The sequence below is a fragment of the Leptopilina heterotoma genome, unplaced genomic scaffold, assembly GCF_015476425.1.
Source record: "Leptopilina heterotoma isolate Lh14 unplaced genomic scaffold, ASM1547642v1 Lhet_63, whole genome shotgun sequence".
In the NCBI taxonomy this organism is placed as follows: Eukaryota; Metazoa; Arthropoda; class Insecta; order Hymenoptera; family Figitidae; genus Leptopilina; species Leptopilina heterotoma.
Window position 1 is genome coordinate 2,443,695 of NW_025111149.1, and position 7,521 is coordinate 2,451,215.

The 7,521-nt window shown below is 26.8% G+C and overlaps 1 protein-coding gene across 1 annotated transcript in view; it reads right to left on the reverse strand.

The window, feature by feature from the left end:
- The window catches only part of LOC122509883 (cysteine-rich secretory protein 2-like), a 213,204-nt gene extending 211,857 nt beyond the window's left edge, over positions 1-1,347 (reverse strand). The window contains exon 1 of the mRNA XM_043624190.1: positions 192-1,347. The gene's annotated coding sequence lies outside the window, so the exon portion shown is untranslated. The remainder of the gene's footprint in view (positions 1-191) is intronic.
- Positions 1,348-7,521: the final 6,174 nt, after the last annotated feature.

Below are 7,521 nucleotides of genomic sequence, written 5' to 3' on the forward strand. Positions count from 1 at the left end.
CCTATATATATATATATATATTATAAACATTTTTTCACAACATTACGAATTAAAATTTATTGTGAAAAATAAAATAGTTTTAAATTTTGTTTTATTTATTTAGTAAAAAAATAGTTTCTTTTTAATTAAAAATACAAATATAGAAAAAGTATTCGTTATTTATTTAGTGAAAATTTTATTCCAACACTCACCTAATTGAAGAGAAAAACACGAGATGTTGATTAACTTGAAGTCCCTTTTATTAAATTTCGCCTCGACGTCAATATTTTCCAGTAATTTTCTTGACTTGATATTCAAGCAATTTCACTCACTTTTCACCTCTCTGGGAAAACCAATGTTTGATTTTAAAGAAAAAAAAGAAAGGAAAAGAAAAAAAGAATCTGACAACCCTTAAGTTTGATGATTCATTGTCACTATTGAATTGTTTGAATCGAGTGTGTTTGCCTTTAAAATTTCTACCACCACTTTCTTCCTCTCTTCGATTAGTTTGTTTTCAAATAAATCACAGTCAATGTAGACGGAAGCAAAAATTTCTAATCCAAGAATAGAGGATTCCGATTTCACAAGATTTATCTTTGCACTTCAATTTCTACTTTATTCCTATCCCACTTCAATTTCTCGATGAAAATAAATCTATTTTTCTTGTTCAAAAATTATTTCTTTTCATTTGAAATTATTGAACATTTTTTGTTTATTACTTTGTCTCCATTGTGTTCGGAACTTACATTTTTAATTCTTTTCCAAAACACCAAAAAAAGGGGATTTTTGGTCATATTTTCCGATATTCGTTTAGTTTGAGAAGCATTGTTGGATTTCTTTTCTTTTTTTTGGTGGATTTATTGAAAAGAGGATGACAAAAAACGATTATTCCTCACCAATAATTTCTTCTTATTCTCCTTTCTTTCATCAACTTGATTTTCTTCTTCTCGCTTCTTTGACATTTGCTGAACGATCAAAAAGAGTTTTTATGGAAAAGAAATTTTTGTTAATTTTTTTTCGATATCCATTTTTTAAAGGCTTTTTTTGAGTAGAAAACTATTTTTTAAATACGAACAACGGGAAATTATATTTTTGATGCGAAAAACTTTCGGAAAACTATATTTTTAATTTGCGGAAAACTTTTAGGAGACTAAAATTTTGATACGAAAAACTTTTGAGAAACTATTTTTTTTTTTAATTATATTTCTTCGGAGGATAATTTTTTTGTCGCAGTGTTGATTATTTTATTATTCGCGAACGAAACCTCGTGTTCAGTGAATGAAATGAGCTTTTCGGAGAGAGAAAGGATGAGAGGTATAAAAATCATCCGTTCTCTGGTTCGTACCGGCACATTCTGCGTTCGCGAAAGCTTGTTCGAGCTTCTACCTTTAGTTTAGAGTGAACTTCCCTTTTGCGCAAGCTCCCCCTTCACAAGCACACTATATACTTTTTTAAAATACATGCCATTTTATAACGCCCTTTTAAATTTCTAAATTTCTAAGAAGCGTACGTTGAACATAAAAGATAACGGTGGAATTCTAAAAGAGAGTAGGACACGTTTTTCTTCATATTTAAAATTTTTAACTTTCAAACGTATATTTATGAATATTCATCGAAAAAAACATAAAAATTTCAGGAATCGAATCAAAAATTCCCTTCAGTCAATTTAAATTTTAAAATAAAGAAAAAAAGTCGTTTATTTTATTCAGTTTTTTATTTTATTCTGTAATGAAAATTTCTGTTTTTATCCTGACCTTTCACTGATTTCTAAATTCAATTACATATTTAAAACTCGAATAATTTTATTCAATAATATTGAAATATTTATTTTTATCACATCAGCAATTAAACTAATTGACACTAAAAATTTCAAACCTTCTAAAATTAAATTATTATTTTTCTAAACATTCCATTTGTAATTCATTACAAAATTTAGCTATTTTCTAGAATTTATAAATCAACTTCTTCTCGAAATCAATTATTATTTTTAATAATTTTCGAAAGTTCTTGGAAAATTTAATTCTTTAAATACAATAATTATTAATTTAATTAATAATTAATTATTATTAACTATATTAATCTTCATATTCTTTCATTCAATCTGTCCGCAGTTTGAAGTTAGTTTTTGTTTATGCTTTTGTTTTTTTAAATATTGTTTGACAAATTGAAAATATGCAGGTATTTTTTCATGACTGATTTAAGTTATTATCCAAATTATTATCCTTTTATTTTACAAAAAATACTAGAAAATTGTTAATTGCTATAAAATTATGATTAAGAAATAGAAAATAAATACCCATTTTATGCACAATTTTCATTTCTCAATAACAATATTGTTTACTTAGAGTGATCGATTTCTTCATGTTTTATAAAAGTAATTAAATTTTATTTAATTATTTAAATACAAAAGTAAATTATTTATTGAATAATTTAATGTTTCTTTAAATTTAATTCATATTTAAAGAATTTTATTAACAAATTTTTAAATTTAAGAATTCTTTTGACAAATTTTAATAAACAATTTTAGAATAGTTACATTTTTTCAAGGAGTTCGATTAAAATTGTATTAAAAATAATTAAAATTCTGCGATGAGATTTATTATTTCTGAAAATAATTGAATTATTGAGAAGAAATTTATAAAAAATTTGTAAATAATTGAATTCCTGTGAAATTTTTATTATTTATGAAAATAATTAAATGTTTTTTGTACAATTTTATTTAAAAAAATTTAAATAATTGAATCCTTTGCTCAAAGGATTTATTTTAATATATTAAAATAGTAGATAATATATTAAAAATCATTGAAATGAGGAAAAATTTTGAAAATAATTGAAATTTTGCCAAGAATTTTATTAAAGGTTTTGAAAATAATTGAATTTTGAAGAACAATTATTTTATTTATAAAGATAATAATTGGGCTTTTGTCGAGATTTTATTACATTTCAAAATAATTGAATTTCTGCAATCATTTGTAACTTCTTAAAAATTAAATTTTTTTAGTGTTTTTAACTAAAATTCTTCTATAAATCCATTATTTTTAATAATTAATTAAATACATATTAATAAATTTAACTAATTTTAGAAGATTTTAACCCAATGGGAAAAAAACCATTGGCGCATTAATGGCCCAATAATGGACCACTAATGGTAAAATCGTGGGATGTCCACGCCGATGCCAATAATTGGCAACCATTATTGGCACATTATTGGCTGCCATTAAAAAACCAATAATAAAAAAAAAAATTTTTTATTAAATTTTATTAAATAATAAATTTATTTATTTAATAATTATTTTATTTATTATTATTATTATTTATTATTATTAAAAATATTAATTTTTTTAATTAATTATTTTATAGAAATCGTTATTATTTTCTATCACATCGAAATGTGAATAACCCTTTCGTTCAGAGTCTAAAAATTATTTACCTCACATCCATCAGTGCAAAAATAGGAGAGGACGGGCAGAATAAAATTCTACAAAGTACAAATATTCGTGAGAATGCTGCCTCCTTATATACTTTTCAAGTTTCATGTTAGTTCCGAGAGAGTTTTAAGCAACACCTCCTATGGGGTGTTGAGCGAACTACATACTTACTACATGATAATTTCTGCAGCGTCGGTAAGTAATTGTATGTAGTTCGCTCAACGCTCCGTAGGAGGTGTTGTTTCAAACTCTCTCGCAACTAACATGAAACTTGAAAAGTATATAAGGAGGCAGCATTCTCACGAATATTTGTGGAATTTTTTTCTGCCCGTCCTCTCCTATTTTTGCACTGATGGATGTGAGGTAAATAATTTTTAGACTCTGAACGAAAGGGTTATTCACATTTCGATGTGATAGAAAATAATAACCATTTCTATAACATAATTAATTAAAAAAATAATTATTTTTAATAATAATAAATAATAATAATAATAATAAATAAAATAATTATTAAATAAATAAATTTATTATTTAATAAAATTTAATAAAAAAAATTTTTTTATTATTGGTTTTTTAATGGCAGCCAATAATGTGCCAATAATGGTTGCCAATTATTGGCATCGGCGTGGACATCCCACGATTTTACCATTAGTGGTCCATTATCGGGTGCCAATAATAAACCTAAAGAAAACCAATGGCTTCCAATATTGGGCCATTAATGCACCAATGGTAGACTAATGGCTATTTCCCATTGGGAAATTATTAGAATTTTTCAAATATCTAAAGTTCATTTAAATTTCTAATTAAATTCATTCAACACTGAACTTTTATAAAATCTTAAATTGAAACCGTTTGAAGTTCATTTATACGCAACTCTTTTAAAATTGTATTAATATTGAAATATTGAAGTAAAATTATTCATTAAGGGCATCCGGGAAAAAATAATGGTTTCGTGATAGACGTCTGATTTAAAAAGAAAAGAATATTTTGAGTCGGGATTTTTTGGTAAATATAGAGAAAAGCTCTGGGACCCGCGCTGCTCTTGACGGTTTGATATAGAGGTCTTATTTTGACAGGATAAAATATTTCGGGTTCATATTTGGAGGGGTGATAGAGGAAGACTCTCCGAGGCGCGGCCCTCTCCGTTTTTCCAATAAATTTGCGAGGAAATTATTTTATTAACGATTAAAAGTGGAGTAATTTGAGGTTCATACATTTCCTATTAGTTCAAGTCGCGACCACTTCCGAGAATTGGCGCTACCTCCTTGACCACTGACATCCGCAAAAGATCCACTTGTCTGTGTGCTCGCCGCCATATTATCTCTCCCTTTCGCCAAAAATCCAACTTTTGTAATTTCGTTTTTCAATATTTATTTCAAAAATTACTTGCAAATTTCGAGAATATTCTTTATCATCATGAATTCCCCTAATTATCATGATAAATCCGAACTAAATATCTCTAATTATTTAGGAGTGAGACGACACGCGGGGAAAACACTTTTTGGGGTTAATTTTTCCCGGATGCCCTTAAATAATTTATTTATTTTATGACAGTTGTTCAAGATTTAAGTTATTTAACCCTAGAGGGAGTAACTGGGGTGTCTGGACACCCCAAGCAAAATTCAAAGTATTCCCATGGCTTAACCAATAATTTTTTTACGCTCAAAACCCGTTGATAATTTAGTTTAAACCTCTATCTTTTGACACCTGTATGTGCCGCCAAAAGTTTTGCTCTAGGAAGAGCTCTATCTCCTGCTAAAATACGTCTGGGGTGTCTGGACACCCCAGTTACTCCCTAACGTTAGAAAAATTGTCAAGATAAGTAAACTAAAATTTTTTTAAAAAATCGTTTTTAATCAGTTAAAAACATCTAATAAAGTATAAATTGATAGGTTATGCATAAAAAAGTTGTATTTTATAAAAAAGAAACATTTTTATACAAAAATTCTATTTTTATGAAAAATAGACATTCTGTATTTGTAACAACTTATGAAATTTGAGTTAAGATTTATTAAAAATTTCTGTGCTCTCTCTACAGTCAGAAATTAAATTCTAATACAGAAAAATGTAGTATATGACAGTCAAATTTAAATTATAAATTCTATATTGTTAATAATATTTTAACATATATTAGAGGTATTAAGAATTGATAATTAAAACTTTGATTAAATATTAATTTACAGAATCATTTCATAAGTTATTAATTTTAATGTTAATGTATTCAGATATATTAAGTTTGTAAAATTTTAAATTTATAACACCATTTTTAGTAAATATTAATTGTTTAAGTCCATTTTTATGATTTTCACTATTCGTCAATTGTCTTTAATTTCTTTCACTTCAGATGTTCAAATAATTATGTTTTTTGGAACTAATACAAAAACTAATTTTTTCCCCTAAAAGTTTATCTATTTAACTTTAAAAACCTAAAATAGTTTTTAAATTAGTCAAATTCTTAAGAAACTACAACGTTTTTTGTAAAAAAAGTCAATTTTGCAATTTTTTGGTGTTTTTTTTGGGTTTTTACGGTTTTTTTTCAAATTTTTTTTAATTTATCAAAGTATAAACAATATTATTGTATTCCTTACTAAAAAACCAATCAATTCATTATAAAAAAATTTTTTTACGTCAAATAGAAACCTTATAAAACAAGTTTAAAGCGTGGGGTGTCGGGACACCCCAGTTATACTCCTTAGAGGGTGAGTAAATTAACGTACTCCTTCTAGGGTTAAATAGAAATTTTTGTTAGAAATTGAAAAAATTGAAAGTTTTGAATTAAAATTCGTTGTAATTTCATAGTTTATGAGTCAAACAAAAAAGACACAAAAATTCAAAATTTTCTTATGAATTCTAAAAATTTAATTTTTTTCAGTAATTTTATTAAAAATTCCTGTCTTTTGCCTGAATTCTCTATGTCAGAATATATGACTATTATAATTATAATAATATTGAAACTATTTATTACAATTCTTATATTATTTTATTTTTATAAAAAAAATTTGAACTAAAAATTTTTTCATTCTACACTGAGAAAAATAAACATAACTGGGTACTGTCCGGACAGGAATGATCCCTGTCCAAAATTTTTTTTCGTTTAGACAGTAGGGGAAAGGTGTACGAGATGATCCCCCTAAGGGAAAAAACCTATTATTCAAAGAAAAATCAACATATTCGAGTTTTCTTTGTACGCACTACTAGATAATTAATCTATCTAACTATTCTGATTTGAAATATTTGCAGCTAATTAATATTTTACTATTAGATTTAATTTTTCTAAAACCTTACAAAAGGATCATCTTGGACACCGGGGGTTCCAAGATGATCCCCATGGTATTGGCAAGATGATCCGTAGGGTTATCTTACCCCAATTATTGGAAAAGGAGTCTAAATTAAAGGAATAACAGTGTATCACTATTAAATATACTTTATTTAGACTATAAACGCTTTTGACCACTTACCATGATTCGTTTTCCTATCTTATAATTACGAGGCATTGCCTACAACGAAAAAATTAATGAAATAGATGTAGATGTCAATTTTTTGTTTTAGATAAGTTAGTTTTCATAATAAAAACATATAAGAAGCGAGAAAAATTGAATTTTTTAATACTAGAAAATTCACTTTGAGGTGAGACAAAATACATGAGAATCAGGGGGGATCATCTTGTACACCCATTGAGGGATCATCTTGCCCCAAATGCCACTATTTTGTAATTTGTTCGTAACTCAACCTACGAGGTCTGTTATTCCATAATTCCAATCAGAACACTTAGTTGCAGAGATACTGAAGCCGTGAGTACAAGAAACATGGAATTTCAGCTACTACAACATAAGTTATCTAAGCCCAAAGTTAAGCTTTCCTTAGATCAAAAGTATGAAATTTTTATTTTTTCCAATAGAATTTTTTTAATGACGCGTGTTGTCATGACAGTTTGACTGATTCATAGGTATGTCATTGGCAACGTATTACCGTATTTGCCTAAAAGGTGGCGCTAATAGGCTCTCCAAAATTCAAAAGGATAATCTTGCCCCAGGGGATCATCTCGTACACCTTTCCCCTACTCTTTGCTTTCTGGACAGGAACCATTCCTATCCAGACCTAAATGGTAACTTGG